Genomic DNA, 18,803 nt, shown 5'->3' on the forward strand with positions numbered 1-18,803 from the left:
TTTGGAACTGAGGGTCAGCTCCACAGAAACTACGAGGGCTGAGAGCAGGGAAGAGACCAAACAGCGTTTTGGTAACCTTTAACCAAAGGAAATGGAAGTGCGTGCTAGGCAGCTACAAACAGCAGATACTGATGCCAGGTAGGTTTGGACCTGCGACCAGGGCCTTGGTGCTGGCCTCCCACTCCTGCCTCTTTCCCTTCCACCTCCACCGTTTCACCAACATGGAAGTAGCGGGGAGCTGAGGATTTCCAGCTGCTTTGAGCCCCAGACCCCTGGTGGTCAGATTCCCCCCAGCAGTGGTGACCTTGCATTACTCCCCTTCCACCCAGGGAAATGTAGAGTCAGTGCTGACTGTCACAGTAATTAGGGGATACTATGGGCCACTAGTGGTGACGGCCAACAACACAATGCACGGGACAGTCCCACACAATAAATAATTATCCCACCCCAAAACGCCAACAGCATCCTCCTTGGCAATCAGCACCACTGGGTTCACCCCAGATACTCTGCTGTGCTGGTCTAGCCTTGGGTCTCACAGTACTTATCATGGACCACAGGCATCACTCTTAAAGAATGGGAAGCCCTCCCCCATGAGAACAGCCACGTTCCGAGAGTCCCCCATCATCCTGCTGTGTGGCCTTGTTGTCCATCTCCCCCACACCACCACTCTCCCCTCCCCCCGTTAGGTCCTGGAGGCAGAGACCAGGTGTTTTCCTCTCTCGAATCCTTCCCAGAACATAAAAGAATCTCGTGAGTGAATAGGCCTGCCACCATTAGGACCATTTTTGAACAAACAGATTTGGCTTGGGTCATTGTATTCAGAGTGGTTTATAAATGTAATCATGGGATTGAACTAGAGTTGACCCTTGAACAATTCAGGTTTGAACTACACAAATCCACTTGTACACAGATATTTTTCAACAGTAAATGCTGCAGTACTACATGGCTCATGGCTGATTGAATGTGAGGATGCCGAGCAAGCGCAGATAGAGCAGCCAACTATAAATTAACTCAGATAACCCCTCATGTTGTTCAAGGGTCAGATGTATTTTAATTACTGCCAATTTCAAGCGATAGCTCTGTGAGTGCCAAGTCACTTCAGTCGTGTCCAACTCTGTAACCCTATGGACTGTAGCCCACCAGCCTCCTCTGTCCATGGGAATCTCCAGGCAAGAATACTGCAGTGGGTTGCCATGCCCTCCTCCAGGGGATCTTCCTGACCCAAAGATCGAACCTGCGTCTCCTCGCCTCCTGCACTGCAGGCAGATTCTTTAGCACTGAGCCACCGGGGTAGCCAAGGTAGCTCCAAGAGGTGCTTTTGAAGTTTAGAACTAGAGAGAAGTAGAACCAAATATATTTGTAAACATAGTGCAATAACTAAGGTTATCATGGCTGTGAGCTTGTAGACAGCGTGGTTGAGGCTAGACTTGAGGATTTAGCATCTTCAACAGGCTGGACTCAGACCTCAACTCTGAATATGGTCTCCAAACCACGGGTTGGTTCTTCTTGGGAAAATCAGGTCTGTCCCACTGGAGCAATCCATCCAAGGGTGGGAATGAGAGTAGAAGAAGGAAAAGGTGGAACCAAGTCCAGAAAGCCCCATCCTCCAGCACTTGCCTGTCTGGTCCATCCAGCTTATTGGTGCCAGGAGCCTAGGACCAAGTGAAAGGTGCTGAGCTTTCAGATACTACTGTGGCCTTTATCCATCCCATCGCCACCTCCAGAGGACAACACTGTCCCACTGGTCATGAAGCATGGTGGGTTATAGGTACAGATCATTAGTAACTATGATCCAGAAAACTGAACTGACAAATCCATCCATAAAATTCATGAGAAACACCTAAGTACAGCCTCTTCCAACTCCTGCCTAGGGTCTCGGGCTCACTGTCGTGTCAGGCAAGGCAAGTCGTAACCCAGTGGAGCAAGGACAGCTTTTCACGCTGCCGTTGCAAGTTGTGGCTTTACCAGGAAATTCAGGCAAATCCTGTGTCCCCAGGAAACTCCTCTTCTGTATATGTAGAAACAGCATATACGTAAATAATACGCAGATTATATACATGATCACACCTCGCACAGCCATAGAGACTCGAAGCAGGGATTTGAATCAACAAAGTGCCCTTGTCAGCATCCCAAGATGCATTCCTGGCCAAAGCCAGGAGGAACTGAGCCATGAACTAACAGAAGGAGTGGGACCAAGAGCCTTGAGGCACCTCCTCGCTAGACATGTAGCATTGCTGGCTGACAAGGAGGAAGCTCTCCAAGAAAGAGGACCGCTTGGTCCCAGCTGCAGGGTTGAAGCAAGGAAGCCAAGCTCAGACTCCTCCAAGAGAGAGAGCTAAAAGTCTATACAAGTCTGGGGTGACCAACCCCAGTTGAGTACATAAAAGAGACACACAGGAAGGCCCACCTGTCTTCCGCTGGACTCAGGGTGAAGAGTCTGGGATGCCTGATTCCATGAAAACGCTGAACACCCTCACTGGATTCTCCTATATGCCTTTCTCCTCCGCCTCACTCCATTTTTCTGCCCTTCTCTTGCATGCCCACCTCCAGTGCTCTAGTGAACTGCTTTTACCGTGTTCTGGGGAATCTGATTATACCCCCAAAATGGTGTTTGGATTGGAGTCTGCTGGAGAATGGCACTGGGGTGTGGTTTTATCTGCAGGTGTGGTTGGAGGTGATTTTAATGTGCTGATGAGCCATCTTCAGAGACATAGTATGTATGGAAGGTTCCAGAGACTACAGTTGCTCAAAGAGCCTGGGGCTCCCAGCAGGCCCTTGGCTGAGCCCTGGGAGTTGGATAACGCTGACTGTCTCATCCTCCAGGGATGAAGGATCATTTGGGGTATATTTTGGACCTTTGGGAATGGCATCCCATCATATCAGTGTCTTCTAGGAGTATCTGAGGTTACACATGTAGTTTTGTTGTTCAATCACTATGACTCTTTGCGACTCCATGGACTGCAGCACACCAGGCTTCCCTGTCCTTCACTACTTCCCTGAGTTTGCTCAGATGTGTGTCTGATGAGTCAGTGATGCCATCAACCATCTCATCCTCTGTTGCCCCTTCTCTTCCTGCACTCAATCTTTCCCAGTATTAGGATCTTTTCAAATGAGTCAGTTCTTCGCATCAGGTGGCCAAAGTATTGGAGTTTCAGCTTCAGCATCAGTCCTTCCAATGAATATTCAGGACTGATTTCCTTTAGGATGGACTGGTTGGATCTCCCTGCAGTCCAAGGGACTCTCAAGAGTTTTCTGCAACACCACAGTTCAAAAGCATCAATTCTTCGCCGCTCAGCTTTCTTCATAGTCCAACTCTCACATCCATACGTGACTACTGGAAAAACCATAGCTTTGACTAGACAGACCTTTGTTGGCAAAGTAATGTCTCTGCTTTTTAATATGCTGTCTAGGTTGGTTATAACTTTTCTTTCAAGGAGCAAGCGTCTTTTATTTTCATGGCTGCAGTCACCATCTGCAGTGATTTTGGAGCCCAAGAAGATAAAGTCTGTCATTGTTTCCATTGTTTCACCATGTATTTGCCATAAAGTGATGTGACCAGACGCCATGATCTTAGTTTTTTTGAATGTTTAGTTTAAAACTAAAGCCAGCTTTTTCATTCTCCTAGATTTCACTTTCATCAGGAGGCTCTTTAATTCGTATTCCGTAAGGCTGGTGTCATCTGCACATCTGAGGTTATTGATATTTCTCCCGGCAATCTTGATTGCAGCTTGTGCTTCATCCAGCCTGGCATTTCGCTTGATATACTCTGCACAGAAGTTAAATAAGCAGGGTGACAATATACAGCCTTGACCTATTCCTTTCCCAGTTTGGAACCAGTCCATTGTTCCATGTCCAGTTCTGACTGTTGCTTTTACACATGTAGACACCTCAGCAACTTGACCCCAAGTGCACACTCAGGAGTCGAAACAAGAATTGGGACAGCAACCTCAGAGGGTCTTTCATCTTTCCAAGAGGATACACCCAACAGGCCCTGGGGTGGGGTGGAAGTGGAGGAGGGTGTTGCTAAAACACCCGCATCTTTCTCACTGTGACCTCTAGGGGGAGCCTCCTGCTTCCTCCAGCTAAGAACCCGCAATGAGGACCCTTACTGGGACCAATTCCTGGCCCTGAGTTTGAGCAAGCTCCTGGAGTTGGTGATGGACAGGGAAGCCGGGCCTGCTGCAGTCCATGGGGTCTCAAAGAGTTGGACACGACTGAGCAAATGAACTGAACTGAGGCTTCAAAGCCTCCTTCCTCCTCAAGGCTTTCTCACTCAGCCTCTCCAGAGCGGGAAGAAGAAGAGCATGGGGTGGGGCCAAAGGGAGCAAACGACAAGGGTCAGGTCTCCTGACCGCCCCTTGGTTCCCACAGGACCCCAGGGAAGTGAGAAGGGATGGGAAAGGAGCCCCTCTGAGTGTGGGGCTGAATCTCTTAGAAACACCAAACGGCTAGAGTCTGCCCCTCCCCAGCGTTGCCCACTGGGCTGCCCTTCCCCTCCCCACCAGGCCCGGTCCTCCAGGGAAGAGGAGGCTGCAGAGCACCAAACGGTGGCGGCCCTTGGCATTGAGAACAAGGTTGCGTGTTTATCTCATGCAAAGCAGCTCCCTGGAAACCTGCAGGGGGAGGTGACTCCACACACATCCCAGAGTCCTCCGCACTCTTGGCACACACACCGCCCCCACCGGCTCAGCCGCCTGATGCCCTGCACTCCTTTCTCTCCTCCCTTCTGTATCCTTCACATGGTACAACAAACATAGAAAGACTTCATTCACAGGCTCCAAGGCTCGGCCTTCTGTGGGAAGCTTTCTAAATATGCAAATTCCTCAGTATTGGATTTCTCTTTTCAAGTGTATTCTCACTGAGAGCCCTTAAGCAGATCAAGACTTTCCTGCGCAAAGGGCTCCTTAAAAATGATATCTGCGTGTAAAGGAGAAGCTTCTGAAACTGCCAGGAAGCAGAACTTCCAGCTATCAAGTCAGGCCTGACCACGAAGGGAGGGAGACCAGTTTCTCAGAGCTTCGCAGGTGTGAAACCCTCACTTTTGATCTTTGTGCCCCACCCTCACCTAGGCCTGGGCCCCTCTGTTCAGAGTTGCCCTGCACCAGTGCACATGTTAGTCCTGGATAACTGGGAACTCAAAACAAGACGGCTGTCACTCACCAGAAGCTCAAATCCAGGGAGGAGGACAAGCCTTGAAATGAGCCAGCTCTCCACTTTCCAGAAGCCCAGCTCCCTTTACCCCCACAACCAGGAGGTTCGGGCCTCAGTGCCTCCTGGACAGAGCAGATCCGCCCTGGGGCAACTGTTGGGTCAGTAAGTATCGGGTGTTTTAAGGCTTGATGTCCTGTCTGGGCTGCCCCCACGTTGTCATTTCCAAGAGTAGGTCTCTTCCCCTGAGCTTCTCCTCTGACCTTCACCCTCTTACTCTCTGACCAGGTGACCCCCCAGGAGGGGGTGCCCTAATCTCCCTCTAGCCTCACATGGGGTTTAAGCTGAAATAACTGAGGCAAACAAGATTCCTCTCTCCTGTTACGCCCTTTCCCAATGCCGCCAAAGAGATCACTTGGTTAAAATGGACATTTTTTCCCCTGATTATATAAGATTTCATGCCTATATTTGCCACCCGCTCTTGTCACTTCTCTTGGAAATTGTTCCATGCAATACATCATTTTTAACAGCTACATGAGGTGCTGTCATCTGACTGTTCCTTAATTGATCAAATGAGCCTCTGCAGGTTCCGCATATTGCTGGCTCCCAGTGCTAATCAGCGAATACTGGCTATGATGCCTGTCAGACTCACAGATGGGGAAGGGGGACCTAGCTGCATCTGGCTTAGCCAATATGGGAAACAGTGGCTCATGATCTGTAGAGTCTACTGATCAAGCAGGCTCTGGGGTGGGCTTAATCCAAAGATCCCATTTCTTTCTTTTTCTCCACTCTGCCTTCCATGAAGTTAGCTTCGTACTAAGACTCCTTGAGGTTGTAAGACGGCTGCCAATAGCACCTGTTACCAAACCAAACTTGAGTCTACTTGCCTGCGCACAGTAAAGGCAATCTACCACCACGAGGCTGTGGTGCAGGAAAGTGCAGTGTTCATTGTAAGGTACCAGACAAGGAGTCTGGGGCAGCTAATGCTCAATGAACCTGTGCGGACATAGGGCACCACATTCTCACAAGTTTGGAGTGGAAGCTGTCAACATAGTCTATAATATCTCCTTGCTAACAATTTTAGTTGCCCACTTACATATATACTCTTATTATCCTAATCATTAACTGCTCAGTTTTGTACTTGGGAGGAGCCCTGCTGTGTTCTGCTCAGTTTGAATATGGCTGATTCTCTGTTTAAATTCTTACCAGCTCTCCTGGCTCAACTGGCTATTTTTGCCACTACATGTTCACATTCTTTGAATCATTAATTCTTGAGCCAGGCTCTTGTGACTCAGGGGAGGCCTAGGTGACTACAGCTTTTCTACAAACAAGAGGCAGGCAGAGAATATGGGGAAGGAGTCTGTCCCAGGAAGGTCCCATGGCCTGACACACCCAGGACCATGAAGGGTGACAGCGTATTTTACCCATAAATGTGCCATATTTGTTTTGAGCTAAAAACACTTAAAGCACAGATGATGCAAGAATGGCATCCTAATCTCCCCTTTCCTTCCTGAAAATAGGAAATTAAAAACTCCCATATGAAAGAAGCCTTCCAAGTACCAGAAAGAAAGTAATATTCTTATCAAGGACAAAACTGACAGTTGGGACTGAGAGAATTCTATACAAACAGGCTTTGTTAAAATAATTCTTACCTTCCTTTAGCCTCCCCACACAGTTCAGTAACTTTTCCACAATTGCCTGTCTTTTTTAAACTAATATAAAAGCATATATGTTTTTCTGTTTTTGGGGGGTGTTCATTTCCTTATAAGGGTTCCAATGTCATATAACATTCTTAGAAATTTGTATGTTTTCCTCTTGTTAATCTGTCTCATGTCAGTTTACATCTCAAGCCCAGTCGAAAAACCCTAAGAGGGTGCAGGGAAAAGGTTGCCTCCCTGACAGTTGCAATATGTCTTTGTCAACATCCAGAAAGGGCCCACAAGCCTGTGCCTTTCCCAGCATTCCAAGCAGCAGTCCTATAATTTACTCTAATTGGACCCCTTTGAGTCACAAACCACCAGTGATGGAGACCAGGGGAGTGGAATGTGCTGATTGTCTTAGACCTCCCAGGGGCCACCTACAGATTCGGGTTGAATTAGCTTCCCCTGAAGTGAGTAGATTGCATGAGAGAAGGCATATGATCTGAGTGAAAATTAGGTTGTTTTAGTAAAGAAGCTTATTTAGTAAGGGCTTCCCTAATAGCCCAGTTGGTAAAGAATCCGCCTGCTTCGCAGGAGACCCTGGTTCAATTCCTGGTTCAGGAAGATCTACTAGAGAAGGGATAGGCTACCCACTCCAGTGTTCTTGGGCTTCCCTTGTGGCTAAGCTGGTAAAGAATCCACTTGCAATGCAGGAGACCTGGGTTGGGAGGATCCCCTGGAGAAGGGAAAGGTTACCCACTCCATTATTCTGACCTGGAGAATTCCAGGTCGCAAAGAGTCTGACATGACTGAGTGACTTTCACTTTCAGTAAGGAAGCATGGAATGCTGAGGAGATGATCAACATGTACATTCTCAGTATTGGTTTTTTCCTTTTTTAACACGTCACCTACTGATGGATATAATAATGTGCGTGTTGGCTCAGACAGTAAAGAATCTGCCTAACAATGCAGGAGACCTGGGTTTGATCCCTGGATGGGAAAGATCCCTTGGAGAAGGGAATAGCAATCCACTCCAGTATTCTTGCCTGGAGAATTCCATGGACAGAGGAGCCTGGTGGGTTACAGTCCATGGGGATGCAAAGAGTTGGACATAACTGAGCAACAGACACTTTCACTTTCACTGATGAAGATACACATTTTCCCAGTCTTTCACTCTTAAAAACAGTACTACCATGAACATCCTTAAACATACACACCCTTTTGCACAGGATCCCCAATACCATCTTCAAGCTTGCAGTATACTTCTCTCTCCATGTTTGAGGCCCCAAGAACAAGCTGCCTGACACCTTCACTGTCATGGCCTGAGGAACAAAGACAGAAATGAGTCAGGGTGGCTGTCCAGGAAAAAGTGAGGCCTGATTCTCACTGCACAGAAGCCAATTATGGCCAGGGTGTACTCCCCGAGGGCCAGAAATCCTGGTCAGAGACCTTCATTGGTGCAACTGCCATGTGTTTTTAGACTAATTCTGTGAAGTACAAAGACTAATTAGCTCTCTGATACACACCTGACAAATAACAGTGAGACAGAGACAGAAAACAGCAATGCTCTCTCATTCAAAAAGTTGATGGGAGGGCTTCCCAGGTGGTCCAGTGGCTGAGACTCTGTGCTTCCTATGCCAGGGGGCCCCAGGTTTGATCCCAGGTTTGATCAGGGAACTAGATCCCATATGCTGCAACTAAGAGTTTGAATTTGGAAAAAAAAAACAAAAAAAACCAAAAAATAATGCTGCAGTTAAAAGATCTTGCATACTGCAACTGGTAACAACTAAACAAATATTTAAAAACAAAAAACAGGGACTTCCCTGGTGGCATAGTGGAAAAGAATCTGCCTGCCAATGCAGGAGACGCAGGTTCAATTCCTGGTCCAGGAGAATCCTGCATAATGCAGAGCAACATAGTCCATGTGCTACAACTACTGATCCTGCGCTCTAGAGCCCACGCGCCACAAGTACGCAGCCTGCAAGCTGCACTGGTTGAAGCCTGTGTGCCTAGAGCCCGTGCTCTGCAACAAGAGAAGCCACTGCAATGAGAAGCTTGCACTCCGCAACGAATAGCCCCTGCTTGCCATAACTAGAGAAAGCCCACCAAAGCAGTGAAGACCCAGCACAACCATAAATAAACAAATAAAATTATTTTTTAATAGAACTTTGAAAGAAAACAAAAAACAGAACAACAGCCAAAAAAAAAAAAAAATTGAGGGGAAAGAGGGACATACAATCCATAGCTATAACAAAAAAAACTTGCTACATACTGATTTAGTCATACCTCACACATTTTGGTGTTTTATTTTTACTTTTACTCAATTAAAAATATTTCCTAACTTTACTTGTTTTCATTTGCCCCACGGGCTACTTAGAAAGTGTCCCATATATTTGAGGAATTCCTAGATATTTTATTGATGACTAATTAAATACCTCAGATACTGTACCTGTGTGTTTTCAACCCTTTGAAATTGATTGAAGCTGGGGGATGAGTCTATCATAGTGAAAGTGCTACATGTTTTTTTTTAATACAATCTGACAATCTCTATTTTTCACATAAAAGTATTTCGTTCATTGATGTAAATAATTATTAATATGGTTAGATTTCAGTTTACCGTATTGGTTTAGTTTTCTGTTTATCCCATCTGTCCTTTTTTTCTATTCATCTCTTCCCTGAGTATATTTAGTCTGCCATTTATTTCATCTATTTTTTTAGCCAAACTTCTTGGTGTTGTTTCTAGTGTTTTGTTTTGTTTTTTCTAGAAACTGGAACATTCATCTTTAACTTACCCATGTTATGATCTCAAGCCTGCCTACCACCACCTGCATGCTACCTCCTACATGTGAACTGTCTGTCCCTCAGTCACAGCATTTTTCCAGTCACAGAAGCTATTCATTCATGCATTCATCTATCAGGTACACTTAATGAGCACCAGGATATTGCAGGAAGGAGGTGCTAGTTCTCAAACGAACTGTAAATGGAAAAGGATATGTTTCCTTCTGGGCTTCCCCAGTGGCTCAGCTGTATAGAATCCACCTGTAATGTATGAGAAACAGGAGATGCAGGTTCAATCCCTGGGTCAGGAAGATCCCCTGGAGGAGGGCGTGGCAACCCACTCTAGTGTTCATGCCTGGAGAATCCCATCAACACAGGAGCCTGGCAGGCTACGGTCCGTAAAATCGCAGAGTTGAACACGACTGAAGCAACCAAGCACGCATGGTTCCTTCCACCACCAGAAGTGACAAGGCAGTGCAATCATTATCTCTAAGACCAATATGAAATGATGCTGTCACTGGAGAAAGTAAGGCCATTACAAGGATGAAGGCAGACTCTCCTCAATCATGTCCCAAGCAGTTCCAGTCAGCTCGACTTGAATGCAAACAAGTCAAGCTTCCTATACAAAATTATTACCTGAGAACAGGCAGAAGTCATTGAACTAGGAAAGCCAGAATGATTATGGGTGACTTGGAGCCAATTTTCCACACTGGTATATCTGAGGATGGTTTAAGAGCATCTTTAAAATGATGATTGAGAGGATTTTCAAATCATAAGACCAGTGCACAAGATCTGTATGTGTCAGGCTGTGCACAGAGGTGCTTTTTATAATGGCATGCTGCTGCTGCTGCTGCTAAGTCACTTCAGTCGTGTCCGACTCTGTGCGACCCCATAGACGGCAGCCCACCAGGCTTCCCCATCCCTGGGATTCTCCAGGAAAGAACACTGGAGTGGGTTGCCATTTCCTTCTCCAATGCATGAAAGTGAAAAGTGAAAGTGAAGTCGCTCAGTCGTGTCTGACTCCAGCGACCCCATGAACTGCAGCCTACCAGGCTCCTCCGTCCATGGGATTTTCCAGGCAAGAGTACTGGACTGGGGTGCCATTGTCTTCTCCATTATAATGGCATAAAAGTCCCCAATTCAAACTACCACACAATTGCACTCATCTCACACGCTAGTACAGTAATGCTCAAAATTCTCCAAGCCAGGCTTCAGCAATATGTGAATCGTGAACTTCCAGATGTTCAGGCTGGTTTTAGATAAGGCAGAGGAACCAGAGATCAAATTGCCAACATCTGCTGGATCATGGAAAAAGCAAGAGAGTTCTAGAAAAACATCTATTTCTGTTTTATTGACTATGCCAAAGCCTTTGACTGTGTGGATAAACTGTGGAAAATTCTTCAAGAGATGGGAATACCAGACCACCTGACCTGCCTCTTGAGAAACCTGTATGCCGGTCAGGAAGCAACAGTTAGAACTGGACATGGAACAACAGATTGGTTCCAAATAGGAAAAGGAGTACGTCAAGGCTGTATATTGTCACCCTACTTATTTAACTTATATGTAGAGTACATTATGAGAAACGCTGGACTAGAAGAAGCACAAACTGGAATCAAGATTGCAAGGAGAAATATCAATAAGCTCAGATATGCAAATGACACCACCCTTATGGCAGAAAGTGAAAAACTAAAGAGCCTCTTGATGAAAGTGAAAGAGGACAGTGAAAAAGTTGGCTTAAAGCTCAACATTCAGAAAACTAAGATCATGGCATCCAGTCCCATCACTTCATGGGAAATAGATGGGGAAACAGTGGAAACAGTGGCTGACTATTTTTTTTTTTTTTTTTTTTTGGCTCAAAAATCACTGCAGATGGTGATTGCAGCCATGAAATTAAAAGATGCTTACTCCTTGGAAGGAAAGGTATAACCAACCTAGACAGCTTATTAAAAAGCAGAGACATTACTTTGTCAACAAAGGTCCATCTGGTCAAGGTTATGGTTTTTCCAGTAGTCATGTATGAATGTGAGAGTTGGACTATAAAGAAATCTGAGCAGAGAAGAATTGATGCTTTTCAACTGTGGTGTTGGAGAAGACTCTTGAGAATCCCTTGGACTGCAAGGAGATCCAACCAGTCCATCCTAAAGGAGATCAGTCCTGGGTGTTCATTGGAAGGACTGATGTTGAAGCTGAAACTCCAATACTTTGGCCACCTGATGCAAAGAGCTGCCTCATTTGAAAAGACCCTGATGCTGGGAAAGATTGAGGGCAGGAGGAGAAGAGGACGACAGAGAATGAGATGGTTGGATGGCATCACTGACTCAATGGGTATGAGTTTGGGTAAACTCCAGGAGTTGGTGATGGACAGGGAGCCCTGGCGTGCTGTGGTTCATGAGGTCGCAAAGAGTCGGACATGACTGAGCAACTAAACTGAAAAATCCCCAACATTAGGGTACTGATTGAAATAAAGTATGGTTAATCATGGGCTTCCCCGGTGGCTCAGATGGTAAAGAACTTGCCTGTAATGCAGGAGACGCCAGTTGGATCCCTAGGTCAGGAAGATCCCCTGGAGGAGGGTATGGCAGCCCACTCCAGTATTCTTGCCTGGAGAATCCCATGGACTGAGGGGCCTGGAGGGCTACAATCCATGAGGTTGCAAGAAGAGTTGAACATAACTGAAGCAACTGAACATGTATGTACGCACGGTTAATCATATATATGGGACTTCCGAGGTAGCTCAGTGGTAAAGAATCCATCTGCCAATGCAGGAGACATGAGTTCAATCCCCAGGTCAGGAATATCCCCTGGAGAAGGAAATGGCAACCCACTCCAGTATTCTTGCCTGGGAATTCCCATGGATAGAGGAGCTTGGCGGACTATAGTGCATGGGGTCACAAAAGAGTCAGACACGATTTAGCGACTAAACAACAACAAATTACATATACGTGACACTATTTAGCCTTTTGAAATGACAGTGTCCGTCTATAGATGTTGACATGGAAAGATATCCACAATATATGGTCCAGGGAGAAAAGCAGGTACTCGAACACTGCGTGGTGCCATCTGCATGAATAGTTAATGGTAGAGCAGACCTATGGTAGGAGTCATGGCAACCCACTCCAGTGTTCTTGCCTGGAGAATCCCAGGGACGGGGGAGCCTGGTGGGCTGCCATCTATGCGGTCGCACAGAGTCGGACATGACTGAAGCGACTTAGCAGCAGCAGCAGGAGTCATGGACCAGGGATTGTGTCTGGTTTTGAATACTGTCATATTCTAGGGCATGACACAGGGATTTACATATTCTAGGCCATCAATAAATATGTGTTAAATATAATCAAGATTTTGTTAAAAACCTTGAAGGTTAACCCCCTACCTGTTAATAATAGAATAGCGGGTGATTTTTTTTTCTTTTTTTATTGTCTTTATTGTCCGTTCTTTTTCTGCAAGAAATATGCTGAGAAGAGGACTGACCGCTGCCTTCAGAATTACACCGTAATGAATACATACATTCCTCTGTAAGCACACACTGGGTTTTCAGGTCCCTGTTGTCTGTGTTGCTGCCTGAGAGAGATGGAGGCCAGTGGAGGCTCTAATGAAGCTTTAGTGACTGCATTTTGTTCTTCTTAAGTTTGCCTCGCAGACAAGCTAGTGACTTTCTGATGTTAATCTACCAGATCCATGACCAGAGCGGGGAAAAGTGCTTAAAAACTCAAAATTCTTAGAATTCTTCCTGAGGATTATAAGGCTCCATGAGGACATGAGTTTCTGAATCCCATTCCACTATCCAAGCAATAAAGATAAGTTCATAACTATTATGTCACATGTCAAGTAAACATCAGATGGAAGAAGAGGAGTTTTGAAAGACTGCAAGTGGGTAAAAATTCTTTCTACTGCAGGAATCACAGAAATGGTAACACAATGATTATTCTCAAAGGCTGAAATAGAAACTTTCATCTCAATAAAACCCCTGAGCTTCCCAGATTAGAGAATGGCACAGAGTTCAGGATAAGCCCAAGTGAAAACATTTGAGATATTTTATGTGTATCTTTATTTTGATCCTGCTCTGACTAAAAAATAGAGAAAAAAAAATTTAAGCTTGCTTGCGAAATACATTAATAAAATATTTTTTTAAGAAGTCACAGATGCTATTGGGAAGAAGAGAGAATTAGCTTAGGAGAAATAATGTGAAGCCAGGGATAAGGTTGATACACAAAATGCTTGTAATGAAAGTTCTACACAGTTGCTAGTTACGAGCCACAGTTTGAGCTTCCTAGTAGCCCATACAAAGAAAGAAACAAGACCAGCTGTTTTACTCAGGATGTCTGTGAGTTTAAAAACAATCACGTGCTTAATTCCAAGACCAGAAAGGCATCTCTTCCATGTGTTTTCATAGGGAACAAGGGGTCCCATCGAACACACAGATCTGTCAATGGAACACATGTTTCCATGCACTCACTGAGCCCATCTTTTTGAATCCTTGATCCATCCCTCTGGGAAAGAGAAGTTCCAGCCAGGATCTGGTCTGAGCAAGAAATGTTACAATAAGATTCATATTTAGTGGTCAGCTTATCTTACACCAGTCCCCCTGTGAACATTGATCATGAAGTCACTGATGTCCATATGCTCAAACACATATGTCCTAGATCTTATCAATTAGGGGACTAAGGGGAGGCTGAAAATGCACAGAATGAGACGTATAGGTAGAGGAGCAGGAAGTCCGTGGTGAGTGCTGGCCCTCAGGTCCACCCCATGGACACAGCTGACCTTCTATTTGATATTCTGTAAAGTGGAGCTTGCTCTGAGTCTTAACTGAGGAATGGAGATGACGCCTGTGAATACTGTCCTTTCATCCCCTCTGATCTCGAGGTGCCTGGCAGGGAAAGTGTGCCTGGTTGCTGAGATCTGTACATTCATGATGTCCTGGAGAGGTATGGTCTCATTCTACTTTTAGAGCTCCCCTGGTACCGTTAGAGCTTCCTGGCCACTCGTGACCAGCATCATCCTACCATAAAGCTGGATCTGGAGAGACTCAGGCTCAAGCTCCAAGTTGATACAACCAGGTGGATTTTTTTTCTCATTCTTTTATTTTTTTCAATTATAAAAGTATGGCAATACATTTAAATGAGACTTGGAAAATATAGAACAAAGTTACATACAGTTCCACTATATATTACAATTATTTTTGAGTAGATAAATTAAGATTTTTTAATTGGAATTTCAATATCAAACTCTCAAAAATTAATAGAATATACAGAGAAGTAGAAGGATATAGTAGACCTAAAAAGCATCATGAACCAATTCAACATGATTAAGATTTATACAATTTTCACACAACAGCAGGATACAAACTCTATTCAAGTTCCCATAGACTGTAAACTAGGAGACACTGGAACATATCCAGGGTGCAAGAATTTCATGGTCTAAAGGTATTGAAATCCTACAGAGTCTGACTAGGTGGATTTTTAAAGGAAGACCAAGTTGAGTGGCTTTGAAGTTCTTACAGCACAGTTCAGCTGTTGTTCACTCCCTGCCCCACCGAGCCTCAGATGCGGACACAGCCTCCTGGAGCCGCCTGGAAGCCATGGCCCCGGCAGCGGGTGCAGATACCCTCTTTGAGGGTGCAGGTCGAGGCTGCTTTTTGCCAACGCTGTGCTAAAGATGCAGACGTGCAAGCCCTGCTCAGGGAGCCTGTCAGCTGCTCCTGGATGCTAATTAAGCAGGGTGGGCTAGCGTGCACCCTTCACCCAGATGTCCTTTCAGCTGTTGCTCTCGGGTCTTCTATCATGAGCCCCTCAGTGGATGTGTGGGGCTGGGATGGGGTAGAATGGCAGAAATGTGGCTAGGTTTCTGCTGATGGAGGGGGTGCCTCTGTGCCCTTCCCCCATCCACCCAGATAGTGCAGGTGTGCCCTGAGGGCCTGCCCACCACTCCCCCTGACACCGCTGTACCATCGTGGGCCCCTCGGGAGCACTACAGGGGCTTAAGTCAGGGTTTCTGGTTCAGCGTCCTCTCCCAGGCTTCTTAATGAACCTTCATTAGACCCTAGAGTTCAGGTAAGGCTGAGATGCTTAACCCCCAGAAGAACACCTGCTGTCCCAGAGATCTGCACTCCCAGTGCCCTAATGGGAACCAGCGCTGGCCAGGGAGAACACAAAGGGGAGCATAACATGCCACCCGAAAGTGTGCCACTTTGGTGTGTGGATTATTTTGAACTGAAGGCGATTAAGACCTTGAAAACTTAGGAAAACCTTTTTACCTCTTCTTTAACTGCCTGAAAAGTGAACACGTTAGTCGCTCAGTTGTGTCCAACTTCTTGTGACCCCATGGACTGTAGCCCACCAGGCTCCTCTGTCCAGGTGATTCTCCAGGCAAAAATAGTGGAGTGGGTTGCCATTGTCCTTCTGACCCAGGATCTTCCTGACCCAGGGATTGAATCTGCTTAGCAGGCAGATTCTTTACTGTCTGAGCCATCAGGGAAGCCTAAGAGATTTTTGAAAGGAAGCTTGTATCAAAAAGACAGCTCTTACCAGAGATAACTTTTTTCTAATCTGAGAGACTTACCGGCCTGGGTAATATCTGATGCCAACCATCTGCTCTTCCCATCTTCCTATGAATGGCCCTCATCCTCCTCTGGCACCCCAGACCCCTAACCCTTTCCTCAGCTCAGGATGGCAGCAAAGCCTCAATTGGCCAACTGCCTTTGTATCTTCTGTCTTTGTGGGGCTCCAGTATGCACGTAATTTGTTTTTCTCCTATTAATTTGTCATCTGTCAACTTAATTATTACACCAGCCAAAGAATCTAGAATGGAGGAAAAGAATCCTTTTCTTCCCCAGCAATGAGGAGATGAGCTTCTAGCACAAGGGAGGGAGGGGAAGGAGGAAGGAAGAAAAGACTGGGATGAAAAAGAGGGAGAAGAGAAGAGAAAGAGGTGCCAGCAACTCAATCAACATTACTCCTTGATTTCTAAATCAGCACTTTTCTATCACTCCTCCTCCCAAGCTCTACTTGAGCAAATACGTGTGCTAAGTCGCTTCAGTCGTGTCTGACTCTTTGTGACCCCATGGACTGTAGCCCACCAGGCTCCTCTGTCCATGGGATTTTCCAGGCAAGAATAGTGGAGTGGGTTGTCATGCCCTCCTCCAGGGGATTTTCCTGACTCAGGGATAGAACCCAGGTCTCCTGCATCTCCTGCATTGCAGGTGAATTCAGTACCACTGAGCCACCGGGAAGCTGAGCAAATATAAAGAAGCAAATTGTTTCAGAAATCCTAGTTTCACTTTATGTCTCCATTGCTAAACCAGAGACATAAGAGCAAGCCTGTTTGTTTCATGATTTTTAGGGCATGAACAGAGGGAAGGAAGAAATACTCTTGGCAGCCTACCGCTTTCTCTAAGGCCTTCGTAATTTCCTGTTAATTTAAGACCTGAACCTTTGCCAGGTAAATAACACAGGTAAAGATAAACTTCACTGGCCCTGGACTCTGACCTTTGTTGAACGCCCCGCCCCCTCTCCAATCTGGCCTCCATCCCACCGCTGGAAAGTTTGGAACTGTTACCTGGAAATTTTGAGCAGAGAACAAATAGCTGAAGAGACAGAGCATATTGATTTTAGACCAGTGAAAGTATAAAAACACCAGCACATTTGAGAGTTCCTCTCCAGTCAGCTGATAAGTTTCCCTCTCTTTCTCAAAAAGGTAACCCAATGGAGTCAATTTCCCTTCCACGTTCTTGATAGGGCTCCCACCCACTCTGCCACCTCCCAGCTTATACCCACCCAGGCTGTACTTTGCCAGCATTGCACAGAACAATTTACTTAGACAAGAGTAATTTAAATAAGTATTTAATCACTTTTTCTCCCTATTGTTGAGCTCACCTATATTTCTCTTCTTGTTGGAAGGCTTCCTCTAACAGTGATTTCAAAGAGGGGCTGTATATGATAAAGGGGTTATACCCTTTATATAGCTGATAATCTAGCTAAAGATCAAAATCTAGGTTCCAAGTTCTTTCTCTTTGATACTTTAAAAATATCATTCAACTATTTTCTTAAATCCAGTGTTACTGTTTAGAAATCTGAAGGCAATTGATTTTTGTTCCTTCCTCACCCCTCCGCTACCCTGTTGCCTGGAGCATAGAGGTAATGGCTGGAGCTTTCGCTGCCAGTTTGAATCATGAGGACAAGATGGAGGAATAGTGATCCAGAATGAAACCTGTGTCTTCAAAGACCCAGTAAAACAGAGCTACAACATCAGCCATGAACTATCCATCTTTAAACTTCTACAACAGAGAGAAATAAATGTTCATTGTGTTTATACAGTTATGTGTAGTCCGTGTCATTAGCAGCTAAAATGAATCTGATTTCATGTATTGATTAAATCTGCATTAGCTTATACTTTCCAGAAATCTGATTAATTTTCTCAGTGAGTTCCTGTTCACCAGATATCAGCTATCTTGGCTGGCAGCGGGTAAATATGAAAGGGACTGAAATTTAGGGTTTATCTTGAGCTCCCTCCTAGTGAGCTCAAGGAATATGAGTGGGCATAGGAATGGCCTCTGGCATGACAGTGGGAATTTGGCAACTCCCCATGTGCCACCACGCTCCACCCCCATCAGGGGACTTGTGGGCACATTCTCCCCGCACGACTCTTTTCATGAGCCAGGCCTTGTGGTTGGAATGCCCTGTTCCCGCCAGGGGAAAGAAGGGACTGCTAGGCTGCAGGTCTGCTTGTCTGTACTTCTGCCCTCAGCCTGATGTTACCATCTGGGGCTGTTTTCAGTGCCATGGGAGGCGGGGTGGGGAGAGGCTGGAATTGGGCAATGATCCATGGAGGCCTCTGTGGGGTGAAAAGAACACATCACAAGGCGATCGATCACTCAGCCTATCCCTCTCCAGGGCACCCAGCTCTCATCTGGAAAGGGTTTCTGTGTCTCTCCCACACATGTGGCCTCCCCTGCTGCGGCCGCCAGGAAGGTAGGGTGGGGGAGGGCACATTTCATGGTTTTAGGTTTGTCTCTCGGTCTTCTTCAACCTCCCTCTCGCTTCCATAGCACCTTCAGGTCTGTATTCACGGGAGTGTGCCGACATCTCAGGCACATTACCATCTTGTCAGCCCTGCATTTTTTCATTGTACCAATCACCATCTGAAGCTGATATTTATACATGTATTTGTTTACGGTCTTTCTCTCGAAACCTCCACTAGATCTGCAGCTCCACAAAGGTTGTAATTTCGCCTGTTCACAGC

This window comes from Bos indicus x Bos taurus, chromosome 2 (assembly GCF_003369695.1).
Source record: "Bos indicus x Bos taurus breed Angus x Brahman F1 hybrid chromosome 2, Bos_hybrid_MaternalHap_v2.0, whole genome shotgun sequence".
Lineage (NCBI taxonomy): Eukaryota > Metazoa > Chordata > Mammalia > Artiodactyla > Bovidae > Bos > Bos indicus x Bos taurus.